This window comes from Pleurodeles waltl, chromosome 2_2, assembly GCF_031143425.1.
Source record: "Pleurodeles waltl isolate 20211129_DDA chromosome 2_2, aPleWal1.hap1.20221129, whole genome shotgun sequence".
In the NCBI taxonomy this organism is placed as follows: Eukaryota; Metazoa; Chordata; class Amphibia; order Caudata; family Salamandridae; genus Pleurodeles; species Pleurodeles waltl.
Window position 1 is genome coordinate 1,167,035,067 of NC_090439.1, and position 23,204 is coordinate 1,167,058,270.

General features: G+C 43.0%; 1 long non-coding RNA gene across 1 annotated transcript in view; it reads right to left on the minus strand.

Annotated features, from left to right (window-relative positions):
• The window catches only part of LOC138275016 (uncharacterized), a 113,247-nt gene extending 99,710 nt beyond the window's left edge, over nt 1–13,537 (minus strand). Inside the window, exon 1 of the long non-coding RNA XR_011200404.1 lies at nt 12,137–13,537. This is a non-coding gene — a long non-coding RNA (uncharacterized lncRNA). The remainder of the gene's footprint in view (nt 1–12,136) is intronic.
• Nucleotides 13,538–23,204: the final 9,667 nt, after the last annotated feature.

Consider the following 23,204-nt stretch of genomic DNA (forward strand, 5'->3'; position numbering starts at 1 on the left):
TCAGTTTCAAATTCCTGGATAAGGTGTACAGTTGGTGCAGAATCCCTCAAGGATTTTCTGAGTCACCATCTATCTTTAATCAGATATTAAAGAAGGATCTGGAACCTCTTGTGCTGCCTTTTAATTCAACTCTTGTGCAGTACATTGATGACTTGTTGATTGCATCCAAAACCAGAGACAGTTGTAAATATGATACTATTGCATTGTTGAATCATTTGGGAAAAAACGGGCATAAGGTGTCACCTAAGAAACTGCAATACTGTCAAAAAGAAGTAAAATATTTGGGGCATCTAATTGAGAAGGGATCCCGAAGGATATCAAAGGAGAGAATAACAGCTGTCATACAGATGAATCCCCCAACAACAAAAAGAGATGTCAGGATGTTTTTGGGAATGGTGGGTTATTGCCGTCAATGGATACTTAACTTCTCAATCATCGCAAAGCCCCTAATAAAATTGACAGGGAAAGATGTCAAAGATGAACCACATACGATCACTTTGACAAAAGAAGAACTTGAGTCATTCTTAGAGCTGAAGGAATGCATGTGCAGGGCACCAGCATTAGGAATGCCTGATTATGAGAAACCTTTTCTGTTGTTTTGTCATGAACGTGATGCGTGTTCTTTGTCTGTTTAGCACAGGTCCACGGAGATGCAAATCGCCCTGTAGCATATTTTTCAGCTACTTTGGACCCTGTCGCAGCAGCCCTACCGGGTTGTTTGCGAGCAGTTGCAGCAGTTGGTCAAAGCCTTTCTCAATGTGAAGGCATAGTCATGGGATACCCTCTGACAGTATTAGTCCCACATTCTGTTGAAATCTTGTTGACAAGAACGAAAACACAACACATGACAAATGCACGACTTACCAAATATGAGACGATAATTTTGGGATCACCAAATGTTACACTGAAAAGGTGCACAGTACTGAACCCGGCAACTCTACTTCCCAATGAGAATACAGAAATCAAAGAGGGGGAAGAATTTGAGCATGATTGTCTTGAGGTGACTGACCTCTGTACCAAACCTCGCCCAGACATACAGGACACCCAATTAAAAGAAAACGATTGCATTATGTTCGTGGATGGGTCCTGTTTAAGAGATTCAACAGGGACATTGAGGACCGGCTATGCAGTATGTACAATATCTGGCATAGTTGAGGCCTCTTGGCTTGAAAAGGTATTCTCTGCACAAGTGGAAGAATTAATAGCTCTTACAAAAGCCTGCCATGCTGCTGTGAATCTGAAAGTTACAATCTATACTGACAGCAGGTACGGATTTGGAATTGTACATGATTTTGGTCAGATCTGGTCACAAAGGGGTTTTATGACTTCCTCCGGATCACCAGTGAAAAATGGTGAACAAATAAGAGATTTGTTACATGCAATTCAGTTACCTCTTGAAATTGCCGTGGTAAAGTGCAGTGCTCACACCAGATCACAAGACTTTGTGTCAATGGGGAATGGTTATGCAGATCAGGTTGCAAGATTTTGTGCATTGAATTGTATATCATTCAAAGAGCAGTGGGAATTGCTACCTCAGCCTGAAAACGACACAACTTTGAATCTAGCATTACAAGTGGTTGATACTTTAGATGAATTAAAAACACTACAAAATCGTGTTAACAAAGAAGAAAAACGTTCCTGGCAGAAAATGCAATGTGTACAAAGAGCAGATGATATATGGGTCTCAGATGATGGAAAGTTGGTTTTACCTAATAGTCTTCTGTCACAATTTGCCCGAATATATCATGGGCAAGCACATTTAGGGAGAGATGCCATGATCAGATCTTTTAAAGTTGATTGGTTTAATCCAAAATTCAGACATGCCGCAGAAATTACTTGTCACAGGTGCATCATCTGTCAACAGATGAATGCTGGAAAAGGAACAGTGGTAAATTTGAGCCACATTGGAAGAGCTGGAGGTCCATTTAATAGAATACAAATGGATTTCATTGAAATGCCTATTTGTGGAGGATTGAAGTACGTGTTAGTAATTGTATGTGTTTTCAGTCATTAGATTGAGGCATACCCTACACGTAGAAATGGCAGTCTCACAGTTGCAAGACTATTACTCAGGGAATTAATACCACGATTCGGGTTCCCGGTCTCTATAGAATCAGATAGGGGAAGACACTTCGACAATGAGGTGATCAAGCTTCTGTGTGCAGCACTCAACATTGAGCAGAAGTTGCACTGTAGTTATCGCCCTGAAGCATCAGGACTAGTTGAACAGATGAATGGTACCTTAAAATCAAGAATAGCGAAAATGTGTGCAGCAACAAACATGAAGTGGCCAGATGCATTACCGCTGGTACTGATGTCCATGAGAAACACACCAGATAAGAAAACAGGACTGTCCTCCCATGAAATCCTCTTGGGTAGAGCAATGAGATTTCCAGCGGTACTTGCAAATGCCCTAGTGAATATTACAGATGATATGGTGTTGGATTACTGCAAAAATTTGGCTGACGTGATTCGCTCTTTCTCTCCCCAGGTGGAAGCTAACACGTTACCACCAATCGCGAACCAGGACACTCTCTGCAAGCTGGAGATTGGGTGGTAGTCAAAAAGCACGTAAGAAAATCGTGTCTTGAGCCGCGTTGGAAAGGGCCATATCAAGTGATATTGACGACCACTACTGCTGTGAAGTGTGCCGGGGTTCCCAACTGGACACATGCCAGCCATACAAAAAAGGTAACGTGTCCTGTTGAAGAGGAATTTGAAAATTCCGGTACAGCAACTTCAAGAGGAGAAGTCTCAGAGTCAGAGATCAGTCAAGAAAGATCTGAGACTACAGGAGAGCCCGCTGAGAACAGCTGTGTCCCTCAAACTATCAGTGAGTTCGAGAGAAGTGACGGAGTGCCAATCTCAGTGGAGGCAGCAGGAGAACAAAGGCAAAGAGAGGTTCTCCCAGAAGCAGACGAATACAATTCAGAGCCTGAATACAGTATCGAACAGGAAGGAGAGAGAGACGGAGAAGTGGTAGATTTAAATCAGAACGAATCAGAATCTTCTGAACAAGTTCCAAGCTTATCAGGAGAAAACACCATATCACAAGAGGAGGGTGCTGTCCAGCGTCCTGAAGGAAAACATCGAAACAAGACACATAGAGGTGATAAATGGCCAGAAAAGTCACCTTTTAGGATAAGAGAATTAACAAACGAGACAATAATAGAAGAAAGCGATGCCTCACAGGCAGATGATCTGAGTGAAGGGGAACAACAAGGTGAAAGAAGATTAAAAAGAAAGAGAATAGCAAACCGAAGGTACACAGGTCCTGAATGGGCATATGCTACAACTTCTGAATGGCAACAAGAATTCTTAGCATTTTGTTTTGATCGAGAAGTGCCAGGCCAATACTACGGTACCTGAGGATAAACTACAGGAGAACATTTTGAACAATCGCGAAAACTAAAACGAAAAAACTCTATAAACTTACCGGAAAGAGACAATTAAACCTGGATTTGACATCAAGAAACCAAATTACGACAAGCTGCTAACCTGAACTTACGAAAAGGGTCCTGGAGTGAGAGAAGACGCTGTAAATACGCAGAAAGAGTTTGCCATCTTAAGTGGATTGTCGATCTGCTATTCTGATTCTATACAGACATGGCTTATAGTAACAAAGGAAGTAAGGTGTGTGGGTGGTTAGGATTCATGGTAGGTGTTGTATGTGCAATAATGATTGTAGGAGTGATTGTAGGAATGCCATGGAGAGAGAAATAAGCTATTAACACAACTTCAAAACCAGAGACTACTACTATTACTAATAAAATATCACCGTGGGAGAAATTTGAACAAGATACTAAACATCTGCATGAGGGAACTAATACAGGAGGGGAACTTTCTACTAATGTCTTCTATCGCTTATTAAATGAGTATGTGGAAACTATGGATACGAAAGATTGTCATGTGTGTACTAAAATTCCTTCATCTGTGCAGGAGGGAGTTACTTATCATAGCCTCCCTCTTACTTATGGGATTAGCTGCAGCTTGATACTAACAAGATTCTATAATCAAGAGCATGTACAATACTTTTATTCAAATCTGGATGTTGTGTTTTCTTTTGTGCCTGTAATTGAATTTTTGAATAAGCTAGCTAAAGAACATGATATTAAACTAGTTAGAGGATTTTTTGAGCCAACACTTACATTTGGAACTGCTTACGCACATCGCAATAACCTGACTTGCTTATTGTCTTCAGTAGAGTAAAGCTTTTTAGATCACACAGATGATAGACGCAAAGCATTAAAGGAGAAGTTAGAGAAAGGCTTAGAAAAACGTACTTATGCAAATGATTATGCTTACACAGCAATTAAAACCCAAGGCAAATTAGCTATAGATGCATTACACGTAGGTAGGCTATGTATATATAGACCAAAGTCTGATCAAGACAATTTGTTTGTGGGTACGAGTGAATGTAGACATGTGTTTTTGTTTCAGAGTAAATGGACCTTTATGTTAAATGGACAAGACCCAGCGATTCCTGGAATCTATTACATCTGTGGGTTAAATGCATATTACCGTCTTCCAAAGGGATGGTATGGGACATGTTACTTGGGAATAGTTTTCCCAAAGATATACCAGATTGATGACTTAAAACAAATACCTAAATCTTCTGAAATACAACATTCTAGACAGAAACGAGAATCAGTGGCTGCTGTCATTGGTGACATATTTGGGGCAATAATCCCATCAGTTGGGGTTATCTTAAATTCTATGAAAATCCAAAAGTTGTCTACTATTGTGGATAACATGCTGACAAATTTTACAGGAGCAATATTATTGATGGATACTGAACTTGCTGCAGAAAGAGCCTTGACTCTTCAAAATCGGCTTGCTTTAGACATTCTTTTAGCAAAGAATGGAGGTGTGTGCAAAATGCTTAATGAACGTCACTGCTGTTCATTTATACCTGATAATAGTAAGAAAATTAGAAGTATTCTTACTAACCTTACTAAAGATAGTACAGATTTGAAGGATCTAAAAGAACCTGGAGTTTGGGAAAATTTTGGGAAAGGAATTGCCCGAGTAGGAAGCTGGTTCACCAACATTTGGAATGGAGTTCTTGCAAAAATTATGCTAGGTCTACTAATTGTTTTGATTTGTCTTTTAGGATTATGGGGAGCATGCAAAATTAATGACAAAATTAAAAGAAACCTGTCAAAAAGAGCCAGACTGAATGAAGAAAGTGAAAGAGAGAAAATGTTCAATGAGATATGGGAAAGTTCACATAAAGGGCAAGATGTTGAAATGCGTATTATGCGCAAGGTGAAAAATTGAAATTGTGTGATGACGAGCGTCATCAGAGGAGGGACTGAGAGAGCGTAGTTTAAATATCATATTATAGACGTGAAATGTTTACATTTAACAATGCAATATTAATAATTAATAATTGAAATGTATTAATAAACGTGAAGATTTACTCATTTATGAACACTAATGCTGTAATAATAATAATCTTTCAAATATATGTATTGTTACGAACGAAACTGTATTCATTAGAACTCGTATATCTTAAGTTAGCATGAGTCGCGAACTGGCTGTGTAACTCTCATTTAAAAGCGTATTTTTCTGCTACAACTGTGTGCGGACTTGCAAACGACCATGACCCAGCTATTGTTCTTTTCTGCATCTGTTGGAAACATCGTGGAATTTTCTCATCCGCATGTTAGTAGCTTCTAGTCTAAAACTGTGTGATTTGAAACAAACATGGACACTTCCAAGGACATTAAAGCGAGGAGAAGAGAACTTTTGACCTGAGACGTGTGCCAAGATGGTGAAGTAACCCCGGACATGCCACCTACGAAATGTCGATTATGAAGACCAATTAGAAGACGAGCTAATATCAAGAAATAACAAATGCATTACTTAATGTATAATTTGATTGGTTACCAATAGTGGGGTGTAGTTATTAACCAATAGAATTTTGGGGGAATGTATTACGAAGAGGGGATAAAAACTCATGACACGAGAGACGAGACACATTAGGTAGGGAATGATATCGATTGCATCCAGAAACTCTGTCACTCTATTTGGTGACTTGAGACTTAGACAAAATCATCCTAGCCCATAGACTGCCCTATTACACTTTCCTCCTTATGAGGAGAGTGTCCCTTGCCTCTAATTTAGATAGATTGACGGTGAACTAACTGATGTCCTGAAGACGAAGACTGATCCTGTATGCTGACCTATCTCGAGGAGGGTAATTATATTGCTAACGGAATCTATATGCCTTTCTTTCTAGGTACCAACTGCTGTATGTTCAATTAGGTATCTTAATTAGATGTTTTTCAAAATTGATATTCTAAATTGTTTTGCATGAAGCCCAACATGCTAATGCTAATTTGAGGTTAGATAAGGTGCTCATTTGACTGACGGAACTGACGTGACTGACATGTAGCCATGCTGAACTGATATTCTATGGTTTACTATGCACTATGATCTATTCTTTGCTAACGTATCTATCCTATGATTCTGATCATCGCATTGTTGAAAGCTTATCGTAGTTGCCACTTTGTGATTATGCTCTTATGCTTCTTGGTTTTGAGACTAATACGTTTATTATTAGATTGTAATCAATAGGGAATAAATTCACAACATCTTCCTTCAAGGTGTGGTTATTTGAGTCTGAGAACTAATGAATGCGCCGAAGGTTCATTAATGGTCATTGTGAAACATATTTTGATGCTTGGTAATCTCATCTTACGGAGACTCACCACAGGGTCCAAAGGTTCATCGACCTAAAACGAGTCCTGATGTGTATAAATTGACATAGACGGACGCGTTAGCACTGTCATGTAGAAAAATACACACGACCTAGACACATCTGAAAAGTAAACATCTGGGTGATTCCATGGTGGTGTGTTTCACATGCACCCGCACCATTTTTGTACCCACAATCCCCTGCAAACCTCCAAATTTGCTGGAAATCACACATTTTTCCCACGTTTTTGTGATGGAACCTTCCGGAATCTGCAGGAATCCACAAAATTCCTACCACCCAGCATTGTCTCAACTATACCGATAGAAAGTCTGCTGCACTTGTCAGCCTAAAAATGTTTTTTTGCAAACTGCCCTTTTGGACCCCCTTTGGTTCCCCCTCAATATCAACATGTTTTTGGCTCTTCCCTTTCACAAGCACTTGGCCCACCTACACAAATGAGGTATCATTTTTACCGGGCGACTGAGGGGAGCATTGGGTTGTATGAAATGTGTTCCAGTGCGGTGATCCCACACAGAAATGTGAGAAAATGTGATTTTTTAACTAAATTTGAGGTTTGCTGACGATTCTGGGTAGGAAAACATTGGGGGATCCACGCAAGTCACACCTCACTGGACTCCCTCGGGTGTCTAGTTTTCAGAAATGTCTGGGTTTGGTAGGTTTCCCTAGAAGGCTGCTGAGCCCAGGACCAAAAACGCAGATGCCCCCGCAAAAACTGGTAGTTTTGTATTTGATCATTTTGATGTGTCCAGATAATGTTTTGGGGCATTTCCTTTCGCGGGCATTAGGCCCACCCACAAAAGTGAGGTACCATTTTTATCAGGAGACTTGTGGGAACGTTGTGTAGAAGAAAATTTGTGGCTCCTCTCTGATTCCAGAACTTTCTGTCACCGAAATGAGAGGAAAAAGTGTTTTTTTGGCCAAATATTTAGGTTTGCAAAGGATTCTGGGTAACAGAACCTGGTCAGAGCCCCACAAGTCACCCCATCTTGGATTCCCCTATGTGTCTAGTTTTCAAAAATGTGCTGGTTTGCTAGGTTTCCCCAGGTGCCGGCTGAGCTAGAGACCACAATCCACAGGTAGACACTCTGGAAAAAACACCTCTGTTTTCTGTGAAAAAATGTGATGTGTCCACGTTGTGTTTTGGGCCATTTCATTTCGTGGGCACTAGGCCTACCCACGCAAGTGAGGTACCGTTTTTATCGGGAGACGTGGGAGAACACAGAATAGCAAAACAAGTGTTATTGCCCCTTGTCTTTCTCTACATTTTTTCCTTCCAAATGTAAGGCAGTGTGTAAAAAAGACATCTATTTGAGAAATGCCCTGTAATTCACGTGCTAGTATGGGCACCCCAGAATTCAGAGATGTGCAAATAACCACTGCTTCTCAACACTTTATCGGGTGGCCATTTTGGAAAAACAAAGGTTTTCTTGATACCTATTTTCACTTTTTATATTTCAGCAAATGAATTGCTGTATACCTGGTATAGAATAAAAACCCATTGCAAGGTGCAGATCATTTATTGGCTCTGGGTACCTAGGGTTCTTGATGAACCTACCAGCCCTATATATCCCCACAACCAGAAGAGTCCAACTGACGTAACGGTATATTGTTTTTAAAAATCTCACATTGCAGGAAAAAGTTACAGAGTAAAACGTGGAGAAAAATTGCTGTTTTTTTACCTCAATTTCAATATATTTTTTTTTCAGCTGTTATTTTCTGTAGGAAACACTTGTAGGATCTACACAAATGACCCCTTGCTGAATTCAGAATTTTGTCTACTTTTCAGAAATGTTTAGCTTTCTGGGATCCAGCATTGGTTTCTCACCCAGTTTGGTCACTATCTGGAAGGAGGCTGAAAGCACAATTTTTTTTAAAAATGGGGTATGTCCCAGTACAATGTCAAACTTGTATTGAAAAATTGGGTTTTCCAATTCAAGTCTGCCTGTTCCTGAAAGCTGGGAAGATGGTGATCTTGCCACCGCAAACCCTTTGTTGATGCCATTTTCAGGAGAAAAAAACACGAGCCGCCTTCTGCAGCCCTTTTTTCCCATTTTTTTAAAAAAAACATAATTTTCACTGTATCTTGGCTAATTTTTTGGTCTCCTTCAGGGAAGAGCACAAAGTCCGGGTACCTCTAGAATCCCTAGGATGTTGGAAAAAAAAGGACGCAAATTGATGTGAACAAAAAGTTATGAGGGCCTAAGCGCGAACTGCGCCAAACAGCCAAGAAAAGGTTCGGCACAGGAGGGGAAAAGGCCTGGCAGCGAAGTGGTTAACCTAGGCCTGGACCAAGTAGCGTTCCGCTACTGGCAATAGGTGGGATGCCACCCTATTGCTAACATCTTTAACAGAGATGGGCCTATTTTCTTTGACCAATTAAAAAGAACCTACACACTTAAAGAGAAGGACTGTCTACACTTCATGCCGATTCAACAGCGTGGGTGTCCGTACACAGCCTTGGTTGACTCCATTGTTGACTAGGAAGGCAGCGTAGGAGTCTCCATCGTCCACTACTTGAGCAAGCAAGACGTTGTGGAAGTTGCACAACATACTGATGAATTGTCCTTGGCATCCAAAATTTTACATGACCCGCCATAGCCCCTTATGATTGACACTGTCAAAGGCTTTGGTCAGGTCCACAAACTTTGTGTAAATGTCACCGTCTTCTTTCTTGAACAGTTCCTGTAGTTGAAGTGCAGCAAGTATCATGCCCACTGTCAGTCTCTGAAGCCGCACTAACTCTCTGTCAGGTGTCCCACTCCAAAGTATTGACGGTGGCGTTTGAGAAGGATAGTCACAAGGATTTTACCGCCAATGACCAGGAGAAAGATTTCTTTACCCTTGTCACAAGATTAGCTGTTTACCTTTCTCTGTCGTCAGAGCCATGTGCTTAATCATTAGAGAGAAGCTTAATTGCTTCCTTATACTCTGATTCCTTTGGAGGTTCTGCCAGGGAGGTGTTGATGGCGACTTGTGGCGTGTAGTGAAAAGCTTCAGCATTGATAGAGAAAGACCCGTCCAGGATAGTGTTGAAGTGTTCAGCCCTTGTTGTCAACATGTAATTCCGGTCAGTGAGCATGGTGGACCAGTCGGCACTAAACAGTGATGTTGATCCAAAGGTCTGTGGCCCGTAGATGCTCCTCAGAGGGTCGTAGAAACTATTGGATTTCTAGCTGTCAGCGTACCCCTGGATCTCATCTGCCTCTCTTTTGAGCCAGGTTTCCTGCATCTCTCTGAACTTTGCTTGTACCTTGCTTTTGATGGAGCTGTAGTCTGCCTTCTTGAAGGCAGTTATAATGTGTTGCTGGAGGGATCTGAGGTCTTCAGGCTTCTCATCCAGCAGCTTCTGAATTTCTTTATCATTGCCATTGAACCCTTCTGTGTTTTTTTGTTTTCTGGTCAAAGTGAGCAATAGCGGTGTTGTAGACTACTTCTATAAAAGCTGCCTAGTCCAAATTCTGCACCGTTTGTGCCAAAGGTGAATTGTTCAAGCTTACAGTTGAGCTCCATCCTGAGCTTCTGGTGCACAAAGTGGTGTTATAACTTGCTGACATTCACTTGCTTATTGTGCCTTTGGCCTTGCGGGCGCCGCATGGGCTGCATGTGCCTGTTGAGTTTTGAGAGAATGAGTCTGTGGTCTGTCCAGCAGTCTTTGCCATACATGACCTTAGTCACTGACATCCTGCCTGTCCCTTCCCCTTACTATAATGTAATCAATGAGATGCCAGTGCTTGCTGCATGGGTGCATCCAGGAAGTCTTGTTACGGTTGTGTAGGCGGAAAGCTGTTTGTGATCAACAGGTCATGAGCTGCGTAGGGTCTCAAACGTAGATGACCACTGCTGTTGCTTTTGCCAACTCCATTCCTCCCAATGTCTCCCTCCCATGTCTGTTAGTCAGCACAAACCTTGGCACTGAAGTCGCATAACATAACAAGCTCGTCTTCCTTGGGCACCGATGCTGTGAGGGAGTAAAAGTCTTCCTTAAACATGTCTTCGATCTCCTCTGCCCCCATGGTGGGATCATATTGCATTGATAAAGTTGGCGCAGTGCTTTCCTTCAAGGGGAGCCGCAGAGACGAGTCGATTGACAAATACTTTTGTGTGGTTGGCTAATTTGCTGATCAGATTTGATGTGACTGCAACCCACTTTTTATGGGTTTTTATGGCTTTGAAATCTGTCAGCTGGCCTTCGGATGGGACGCTGTTCTCGCTTAGGGGTGCGATCTGGCTGTTGTACCTGCTGAATTATTTTGTGACAACTGCTGTCAGTCTCCCAGGTCTGTCTGTTTTAGAGGTATCCATAAGTGTGCGAACATTCAATGTGCGAATGCTGAGCGTAGCCACTGCTATTTTCTTCTTAGTGATGCTACCACATTTTTGGGATCCCCGCATGCCGTGGCCAGCAGGCCATGTTTAGGGGACCTTTTTCTAGCGCCTTCCTCAGACCATGGAGGTGAGCAGACCAATCATAAATAGGGCTACTCAGACACCCAGGGTGCTGCCGAACTACACTGCTGCTGCGGTACAGTATAAAGCGACCCATTACCCTTGGTCACCTGTGTGCAGTGTTGTGTCTACAGCTTCCGGTGTGTCCGCACCTGCTGGTTTGTCATTCGCCCACCGACACAGGACTTGATGGATGGGAGAGGGAGGATGAGCGTGAACTGGATTACAGTGAGGGAGAGTTGTGTGGGTCGTCAGCCTCACTCTCTTGCACCCGCCTATCTTGATCCAGTGCCACAACATAGTCGAGACGACTGGAGATAGGTAGGGATGCAGTGGATGTCCTGCATTGTACGAATGTGTCCAACTGTTCCCTATTTGCGCTCCACAACAGTTTGCTGAGTCCGCCTTCCTGCCTATTTACCAAATCGTTTTATGATCCCTATGCAGTCTGCTGGATCCAGTCTTCGAAGCCCTAACCTAGAAGAGTTTCAGCACGTTATGCTACCTTCCCCCATCGGTTTGCAAGCCAGTTGAAGTCGTTGCACGGGGTGTGTCCACTGTTGAATGCAAACTGCTACAAGGAGCAACAGGTGAGAGAAGAGTTTCAGGTGAGGACCAAGGTGGATGTACTACTTTGAAGCGCATAACATGTTCCCCCAAGAGAGGTACTACCTCCCTCTAACACCCCATGCAGATTGTACATCTATAAAGTTTGTGTACCATGAGTGGGAGAAGTGTGATGTAGGGAGTGAGTGTTGAGGTTTGGGGGGGTTTTAGGTGGGGTGAGGTTGGGGGATTGAGGGGTTTGTTATTGTCCATATGTATGTACCAAAGCTTGACCTATATCACCCCACCAGCATCTTGTTTAAGGAGGGTTTTAAGTGTATCAACAAAAATATCCAAAATAAAATATATATATATATATATATAAAAATTAAAAAAAATACCAAGCCAAAGGCACTTTACCGTCAAGTCTGTGAAGCAGTGCGAAGGTCCACATCCAGAGCCTATCCCAAATAGCCTGCTCTTCCTTGCCAGCACCAAACGTAGCGGAGTTCGTCACACAAGCGCAGAACATTTTGATAGCTGCCTGTAGATCTTCCATGGTGTGTACAAGCTTGAATTTTCTGGTGCAGAGCCTGTGGGTGTCTAAAACTGAAACTTTATAACAGAGGGCACAAAAACACATAGACCTAAGTCAGGTTATGTTGTGACTTTAAAGACTCATATTGACTAGCAGGCTGTATGTCACCACACTAGACTGATGAATAACCTGGGTCTAATAGTGGTTAAGAAACAAAGGGAGCCAACACAAACAGTTGTAGACTACAGTTCTGAGAAAGACTATTATTATTATTTTGCACGCACTATGTTCTATCTTGTGTGTGATGATAAATACCATGTTTGATTAAAAAACAAGTATTTCAATGGACATCACTCGTTCGGTTGGTAGGGTGAAGGATAACACATCATTATACACCATTGTCGTTAGTTGGTTGTTCCACAGGTGTTTTCCCATTGGTTGGTGGTAGGACACGTGCGCCTCTTGTTCGTGCAAATTAGTGGAGTTGTCTCTTGTTGCAGGAGCTCAATCAAAGAGCGTCTATAATAGTTTAAATGGAAGCTCCACATCTAAAAATCCAAAACGATACGTTGGAGCATTGATTGAGCAATCAAAAAATGTTTTTTTTTTAATGAAAAGGAAGGTTCAAACGCATACACCTTCACTTTCATAAAGTAATAGAAGAATAATGGTTTACTCATGGTGGACTGTTATGAATGACAAGAGTTTATATTGACTACAGGATAGTAGTTATACTTACAACAGATTTGAAGAGATGTAAAATGTATACTCACCACTGGTCATTGGGAAAAAACAGGAAATCCAGTTCTGAAGGTGGAACAGTCCCTGCTTAGCATTCTTTGTGGCAAGTTGAAGGAGCTCATTAAAGAGATAGAATGTAAATCAATTTGTTCTTATGGAGCCCAAACGTAGCTAGTATTTGAAGGTTAGGGGAAAAAAAACACACAAGAAACTAAAAAGTACTATAACTTGAGTTTGACAGAGGTGATAAAGCTACTCATGTGTCGCAAAAGGGGCTTTGCTGCAACTCACCTCCTGCTCGTTTTGAGCCTTGAAATGAAAAAAAGTAAATTTTATTGTAGATTCAGCATTGCTTTCACTCTCACTTCACGTGCCAATAATGAGTTATTTAAAAGAATCTTAAAAGCTTGGGTACTATACGGAGAACAAAGTAGTAGCGATCAAATGGATGAATTGCACAATGTTAACGAGAAACCAGGGACCGATATTTTCTTCGTCGCCTAAAAAAGAGGGTGTGATTCTAGGCAAATAAAGTATCTTAATGAGCATGGCACTTTTTAGAAATGTAAAAAAATCTCCCTAAATTAGAATAAACAGATAATACATCAAAATTGTCAAGTGGTGCGCTGAGAGGGGAAAAAAACAAAACATGTTTTATGTTTGAAAATTTTGAAATGTAAAATTTGTTGGATTGCACACCTGTAATTGGAAACAAATATAGCAGTTAAAGAAGGGGAAGTTGGACAAATGAATAAAGTTTTAAGTGAATTTGCTGATGGATCGAGATACAAACAAAAAGAAAAAAATTGATTTTTGATTTCTTACAACCCACTGTGCAAATGGAGGGTGAATGGGATATATGCCTTTGCACAGTGGCAACACGGTCTAATGAGGCTTGGCTCCTGAGCTTCCACTAGGTCCACATATGTGGCCTCCTGAAGCATAAAACCTTGCAGAGAGAAATTAGCAAAATAGCAACAATATAGTGCGTTAATTTCAAAATTTGAAACCAGAAAACAAGTGACCACTCCTGGCTTGAAAAGTTGATCAAATGATGTTGTAGCCCAAAAAAACAATATTGACGGACCAACGTTTTTAAGATTGATCAGATTTGACTGAAAGATCCAGAACTTGAGTTCTCAACAAAAATGAACTAAAATGCGAGTGTGACACCACAGCATGTAGCAGGAATACCTATTGCTTTAATGCAAAATAAACTGTCCTTTTTAAAACTCTCTGTAAATTCTGGTTTTGGATGCTCGCTCCCTGGACTTTGACTGGACAACAGAATCTCAGCTACTGGCTTTATAGGTTTACGGACTGGCCACACAATCACCAATGGTGACCGCTATAATTAACATTAACTATTAAGATACTGTTACTGTTAAGTCCTTGGTTGGAACCGTTCCTGTTGCTGCTGTAGGCCCAGACACACAAGTGGTGATGTTCTTTTTTGATTCCGGTGGGTGAATGCAGGGCGGTAGTAGCTCCTGACACGTTCCAGAAGGTTCAGTAATAGAAACTTGAGAAAAATATGTGATTTCATTACGAATTTGCGTTTTATTGGAGCATTCTAGCAAAAAACAAACATAATGTTATTCATGCAAGTAATGCCATCCTTCACTTTTAACTATGTGATTAGTTTTATAAAAAATAATTTAAAAAAAGGTACAATTTGGCTAGTTTCTCTGGGTACTGGTTGATCTATGGTTGCAAAATGTAGGAGGTACACACACTATACATTTTGATGAGTTTTCACTTGAAAAATGTCCTGCGTAAAAGTTGCATTTTGTGACGTTGTCTGTCCGAGCCACTAGGTCTACCCACACCAAGAAACACTTTTGGTGTGAGACATGGCGGAAATTCTTGGTGCACGGAAGTGTGTGGCTTCCCGAAGTTTCCAGCATGCTCCATAAATGTGATGATTGTTTTTTTTGCTTTTTAAAATACACCTATGAGGTGTATTGGATTATGGATCAAAAATATTGAGAGGGAGGTAAGTAAGCACACCACAGATAGATCTTGGTAACTATTTTTTAAAACTTTTCCAGTTGGCTAGCTTTCTGTAGGTGCTGGATGGGCTACTGTACAAAATGCAAGGACACCCACAATAGAAAAAGAGGGTAAATTTTGTGGGGAAAATATGCATGAGTCAATGTTACGTTTTGGGTTGTTTACTGTTGCAGGCAGCATGTCTACCCACACAAGTGACGTACCATTTTTTAATTAATAAAATTATTGGAGCATAGAATGCAAGAACAATTGCTATTAACAATTTCATGTACATGCATTTTGGATGTTAGCTTGTGCTATGGGATGCTGGCAGTTTGAATAATACCATACAAATCATATGCTAGTGGAAGTATGCTCCAATTTTGTGATGTAAGAATAACCACTGTTCATAAACTCTGTATCTTATGCTAATTCCAGAAATACATATGCTTCCTTAATAAATATTTTTCATTCTGCTTGTTTTGCTTTAATAATTGTTGTAAACTCAAGACCAAATGAAATAAAATGTGTGTTTTAGCTCAGTTTCAGAATCTGGGTACCTTGGGCTATTGGCAAACTTACAGACCCTATACATCCCCTAACTAGAAGGCTCTGACAAAACTGTCAGTGTTTTGCTATTTCCAATCAATCATTGTGACAAAAAATTATAGTTGTGCATGTTGTCATAAATTACCGTGTAGTCATACAATTGTGTTTTCAAATAATTGATTTTATGAAGAACCTGAAACACTTGTTGCATATTGTTGACTGCTCGCCACAATTTGGATAGAAACTCTTGGTTTTCATTCGAGGATGCTATTCCATACGTTAAATCGAAACCCACATTTTGAACTATAATACGATGGCAAATAGAGGCCGTGGCCATCACTATCACATGCAATATGCATACTGCTGTCTCCTCAGCCATTCCCACATTCTTCCTGCTACCCCATATCTTGTCCCATTTTTTATGTCACCCTGTACTCAGATAGACCACCCTTTCAGCCTCCCTGAAAACAGTCCAGGTCATCCTTCCAAGCCCCAACGCTTGGGGGCTGCCACACCCCACAGGCCCTCTCTATATTTCAATTAGCTACCATGGCCGCAAGAGACAGCCACCTACTTTTGTATTTTGGCCAGTTGTCTTCGCTGCGGATATTCAAAAATAGTAATTTCTGGTACAATGGAACTTTACCCCCAGTCACCCAGGTCCTAACGCCCTTCACACCCTCCCAGTATCACTAGGATTTTACCAAAGGATGTGGTAAAAGGTCACCTTCTGTTCACATTACTTAAAAATTAGTAATGCCCACAGTCAATCCTGTGCAATAATGTTGTACAGTAGTGGGCGCTTGAAGAATTCTCAGCAGTACCAGTCTCAAAAGGGCATGAATCGGTAACTCCCTTGGAGATCTGGAGCACAAATGCCCAATCATCGTCCTCCAATCCTCCCACATCCCCTTCCCAAGCCTCAAACAAGAAAATCAATGGGCCAGCGCAATTATTCATCAGATTCATATCAATTAAAGAGGTTGTTTTATTTTCAAATAGCTCTGTGAGGACGTTATCTTCTAATATGGTTGCCTCAGGCAGCTGTTCAGCCCCCGGATGTGAAAGCGCAGGGTATTCCCCAGCGGGAGCTGACGATAGCCCTCCAATCCAAACACACTGTTTTCTAACCTATGCTCAAGTGAAATATATGACTGTTTCCTCTAGACACCAACCGCAAGTTCACTACCAAGCAGTTCCCACTTTTGAAAAACTTTCAAACATCCCAATTCACTATGCACAGGGGTGTCATGTCCAAGATGGTGTCTTCCTGTTCCACATAGTAGGATGCACCCTTTCACATCTGTTGTACAGTGTTGGTTTTTGCTGGCCAGCCACTATCTAAAGAATGTTAATAGAGTGCCCTCTCGTATCCCACGCACCCAAAGGCATCCCTGTATGCCCAGAGTGCTGTGTCCTGCTGGACACGCAAACACCCACGCACTGACCAGCACTAATTATGTTATCCAATAATATCTGTTAAGATCCATAGCAACAAGTCAACCCTCATATGCTCTGAGCTGCTATGTAATGAAAGCTGTGAGCGAGCCTCCCTCATTCCACAGCAGCAGTACAAGCTACTGTTTTATCTTTCGGTTCACCTAGCTTGAGACATTCATGTCTCAAGACATACAATAATCGCTAGAGTGATATCAATTTGTATAGTGAGGTCCTCCTGATGAGAGGCAAGGGCAGGGCCTGCAAAAGGCGCATATCTCACTGCAACCTACTTAGCTGGGTGAGGAGAGTGGACTCATAGCACCCTGATGGCTCACCAGCAATGTATATAACCAAGTACATTAATCCATCTTGAAATACGGGTGCCAGGCATAATGGAGGCAATTCCAGCTTGTCCCCAGACAGTGGAAATACAAGGAACTCATCCCAGTTAATAAGGTAGCAAGAATGTTCTGCGAAATATTGAAGACTTGCATATTCCTATCCACAGCACAACGTGGATTAGTAACAGAGCAATACATCATGTGCGTATAGCAAGATTCCCTCATCCCAGGCCACGTAGGCCCTGATGCCCCACATCAGGGAATACTGTTGAAAACCAGGCTACCAGTTGCTCAAGTGCAAAAGCAAAGATCGTAGGGGAGAACGGACACCCATGATGCGTGGACATGTGCATTAGAAAAGTCGTAAGAGGGTTGCATTAAACCAAACCCTAGGCATTTGTTCCCTGTATAGGTGGTGGATCAAGCTCCAAAAGCAAGGGCCGGATCGCAGCGCCTCGAGCAGTGTCATTATGTAGGGCCATTCAATACTATCAAAGGGAATTTTGGCGTCTAACAAAAAGAGAACCCGTCAATTCCGCTGTACACGTGTTAGTCAGATATAGATTTTCATAAAGACGCTTCAAATGGAGGCTTGAACTCTTCTATGGCATAAATCAGGATTGATCCGTATGTATTATCTTGCCTATTATGTTACTCAATCTGACAACCCAGGCCTTGGCAAGTACCTTGATCTCTGTATTTGGCAAAAAGATGGGTCTTTAGAATCCGCACTCCTAAGGGGTTTTTCCATTTTTATGTAGCACCATCATGGTCGCTGTTCTTTGATCTAATAGCAAGGTCCCCCTATTGAGAGACTGCATACAAATTTCAAGCATGGGCCTCGTCAGTTCATCAGTCGTGCATTTAAAGAATTGAGAGGACACTACATTGGGTCCAGCCACCTTACAAGACTGCAAACTTTGCAGTGCCTGCACTATCTCATTGACAGTCAACTCAACAGTTAGGGCCGCCCTGTCACACTCATGACAGTTGGGAGAGGTCAATATCCCTCAATAAGACCATCCTGGTCAGTGATTGGTGTAAACCAGGATCTCTGTGTCCCTCTTATCCTGGCAAGCTAATTGGTTAGAAACTATGGCCCTCATTCTGACCCTGGCGGTTTGTAATCGCCAGGGCAGAAGGCAGAGGAAGCACTGCCAACAGGCTGGCGGTGCTTCCGGGGCAATTCTGACCGCGGCGGTAAAGCTGCGGTCAGAAAAGGGGAACCAGCGGTTTCCCTCCGGTTTTCCCCTGCCCTAGGGAATCCTCCATGGCGGCGCTGCATGCAGCGCCGCCATGGGGATTCCAACCCCCTTCCCGCCAGCCTGTTGAAGAGGCTGGCGGGAACGGGTGTCATGGGGCCCCTGGGGGCCCCTGCAGTGCCCATGCCACTGGCATGGGCACTGCAGGGGCCCCCTAACAGGGCCCCATTAAGATTTTCAGTGTCTGCCTAGCAGACACTGAAAATTGCGACGGGTGCCACTGCACCTGTCGCACACCAGCAACTCCGCCAGCTGCATTCGGAGCCGGCTTCATCGTTGCTGGGGCTTTCCCGCTGGGTGGGCGGGCGGCCTTTTGGCAGTCGCCCACCCGCCCAGCGGGAAAGTCAGAATGACCGCCGCGGTCATTTGACCACAGTGCGGTCTTCTGGCGGTCTCCGCCCGGCGGGCGGCGCCCGCCGGGGTCGGAATGACATCCTATGTCACCCGCACCGTAGAGGTGCCTCTGCACCAACACATAGGCATATGCTTGATGTTCCGGTACTTCCCGCAATCACTGACATTTAATACAAATTTGATGTTGAAATTTAGGGGGTTATGCCGCCTGCTCCGCAGTGCACGCCTGTAGAGCCCATATATATCGCTCTTGTGGCACACATCATTCCCGCTGCTCCTTCTCACCGCCTTTATGAAATCCTGCACATGAACTCACAATGAAGTCTTAAAGGCTTCTCATAACACACACGTCGATTTAACTGAACCTTTGTTTTCATGGAAGTATTGTTCTGGCCTTTCACTCAAGGCATCTCAAAAATTCCTTGTGCTTCAAAAAACACGTAATTAGCTTGTGAGGCAGTGCATACCTCTGGATTGGGTCATGCAACTGCACTGTCACTAGGGAGTGGTCAGAGATTCCTTTCGGTTTGTGCTGCGCATCCATGTAGTACCCCAAAAGACTGGTGAGCAAGTAATGTAGGCGCGAGTAGCTGCCATGTGCTGCGTAACAATAAGTATACTGTATTGACTACAAAGGGATGTTCTCTCCATAGGTCGACCAAGACGCATGGCATACAAGAAGTATGGCAGGGGTGCCACCTTCACCCTGTGTAGTTGCTCTCGTATCCCTATCCAGAGTCAGGTCTAGTAACCTAACCAAATCTCCCCCAATCACCAACTTGCCATGTCCAGAAGTAATGTGCCAACTCAGCCAGGGTTTGTGTATGCAGCATTGGAGGCACATAAACCAAACACAAATTCAAGATCTGTCCTTCCCACACCCCTGATATCCCAACATACCAACGCAATGAATCACAACTGGTCCAAGTCACAGTGAATGCTAGGGATTTCTTCAAACATATCCGCACAGGCCTGGAGTCAGTGGTGTTTCCTGCATGTGCGACCAGGTAGTATACAAACCTGTCTAGTGCCCAGCATATATTCCCCCTCATCTGTGTCTCCTGGAAGCGATCCACCTCCGCAGCATGTCTATGTATGTCCTGTAGGATGATGGTGTGCTTATTCCGGTTCACTAGGCCATTAACATTCCATGCCAATACTTAAACAGCGCAAGACATTGTGAATCTGTAGCGCTATGCGATGGACCCATGAATGCAGTGACCTTGTACTCTATGGTCCTCCTTTGCAAACCTGTGCTCCCCTGAGGGCCCTCCGTACCACCCCTCCAACTAGTCAGTAAAGGCATAGTCTGACAACAGGCGATAGTCTCCTATGTGCCCACCCAGCCAACTTGCAGAGTGCAGGTACACCCAAAAGTAGGTTCAAATCATCTGGGTTGGCCACCGCCAACATATAAGGGTGAGGTGATATTGTTTAACCATCACTTGTGTGAAATCCACCATGCACCTCTGTACCCTCAAAATTGCAGACTTTGAATCGTTGAAATCCATATAGTGATAACACACACATTTGTTGCAGGTGTCCTCAATCACAACCGCGCTTCACAAACAGTACACACCACTTCCCCGTTCGGCTCATTGATCCAAAGTACGAGATAAGAAGAAACAACAATGGACCAAAACACAAGATCATTTCCAGCCTGCCACCCGTCCTGTGGTGCTTGTATTAGGACAGCATAAGACAGTCTGGAGATTGTCCATTGTCTTTGTGTGCCTGCGCTTCAGGGAGTTGTGCTGAACCCCCCTTCCAGCTCCTCGCATCCGCACCTTGCTTATGTTGACATCCCCCTCTGTTCCTCACCTCTCCAACCATTCCCACACTTCTGCTTGGGCGTTGATGTGCCAGGTCTTTCCTTCTACTATCACCCGCAGCAGGAATGCATACATCATCATATAATAAAGGCACCTGCATCCCTCAGAACTTTTTTTCACCTCCTGAAAATGGGGTCGCTGTCTTTGCACTTAAAGTATGAAATCAGTTTAAAAAGTAACAAAAATATGCGGGATGACAGTGTTTTAATATTAAATGTCACCTTTCATTCGGGCAGTTTGAAAAATGTGTTCCGTGTAATGGAAGTTGAAAAGCCTGCAGGTTATAGCCTAGGTGGGTAGGCACTGACATAACTGTGGATCCAGCGACTCTTTCTATAGTGAGAAAGTGGGAAAACTGTTTGGGGACATAATTTCATAATATTGCGATCGTCCGAAAAGTGTTCCAAACTCTGCCCGCTCCAGCACACCCACTACTCAGATGTTATTTCTTCTGGTCCTTCCCTCGTGGTCCTCCAGCTGAGCCCCCATTTTTTCAACACTCCATGATCACGAACCACTGTTGGCTCCCCAGGTGTTGTGACGTGGATTGATATTGCATGGTATCCATTTCCGTGACTAAAACCTTGTCTTCCACTTCAAGATCTGCATGTCGGAAAGTCACATCTATCATCGCGGAATCCAGTTTAGGTTGCAAAGTCACCTTCGGACATGAATAGCAGCCATAATTGCCCAAAGCAACGGTTTGGCCAATGCAGGTTATAACCCTTTCTTTACAGGCAGAACCACCTGCCGCTCCACCTGAGCCACTGGCAGCCTATTGACCGCGCAGTTGTCCATTTTATTGACCCTTGTGGGGACCTGCACCTGGTTTCTCACCATGCTGGAGTGTCCACCAGATGCAAATGGGCTCACCTAACCAAAACTTCCAGACCCCTAATTCTTCCACACAGCATTGATCAGTACAGTAGATGGGGGACTAGGTATAACTACCACCATGTGCCGCTACTGAGATGTCACTACCTCACGCAATCGATCATGCTCAAAGTCTGATGAACCGCTGCAGGCCGCAATGGCACACCCCTACAGCCCCTCAGAGGGCCCACTACAGTCAGCGCGTCAATCACAGCGCAATCTTGTCCATGCCGATGGAGCCTACCATGTGGGTGGTGAAGCTACGGTCATCCTCAACGGCTGATTCTCCTAAGGTGCCCAAAAAACCACTCATTGCCAATGAAGGCACCAGACTGCGCCTTGACTCCCGAGAGCTGCTTCCTGCGAGCTGATACAGTAACCTTGAGGAAGATGGTGGTGTTGGTGGTTGGAGGTAGGGTGGGTTTCTCCTCTGCACCCAGAGTCAGCCAGCCAGAGGTGAAGCCACAACAGCCACAATCCACCACTTTGCTCTGTCACCGAGGTGAATGGGGCACCATCTCCCAAGCTCCAGAGTCCTCCTGCCAATCTTTCCTCAACACTCGGTGCTACAGCCTCGCCAGGCCTCACCTGTCCTCCTCTGCTGTCAGGAGCGCCATCCCTCCTGGAGGAGACAGGCCACCAGCACTGCTTCTCAGTGGCACCCCATGTGTGGGTCACCAGCAAACCAGGTACTTTGGACAGAATAATGTATGGATTTTACCTGGAGGATCTCGCCGCTAGTTGCAGAGATCAATGACCATACGCCATATTGGCCAGCGGCTAACTAGGCCCCACTACCCCCTTCCTACTCATTTTCAGTATTTATTTCTTCTAAATGTATTTTTGTTATGAAAACCTTGAAGGATCTAAACAATAAACCTTTTCTGAATTAGTAATTTTGTGTAGTTTCCATAGATCTATAGCTGTTCTGGATCACAAATGTGTTTCACACTGGTTTCTGCCACAAACGTTAGTAGATTGAGAGCATAACAGATAGAAAAAATTATGGCACCTACACAAACTCAGGAAGCTGTGGTACAAAATTAAGTATTTTGATTCCACTCTGCCATGTTTCTGGAAAGCGTGGAAGATGAATTTAGTTCAACAAACCATTCCCAAGTGACATTTCTGAAGGGAGGCAGGGGGTGTAGGGGGTCGAGTTAGTAGCATTTTCTCACATTTTTACTCCATAAAAAAATATTAACGAAACAAAAAACAAAAAGCCAATCAAAAAATTAAAATCTAAATCTTAGCTATACTTTAACTATTTCCACAGTTCCCTACAGGGTAATCCATAAACCCTGGGCACATTTAGAATCCACAGGTTGCTGTAAAAAACAACAGAAATTTATTGTGGACAGCATATGTGGTGAAAAAGCGATGGATGCTTAAGTGTAAACTACTCCAAATTATCCCAAAAAACGTTAGCAGAGGGGGTTGTGGGGGACACAGCAGGAAAAAGGTTAAATAAATGTAGATGTAAGTAACTTGGATAGAAAACTCACTGTTTAATTAATAAAACAATATAGAAAATTACTGCTGTTTCTGATACTTGAAAGAAAACTG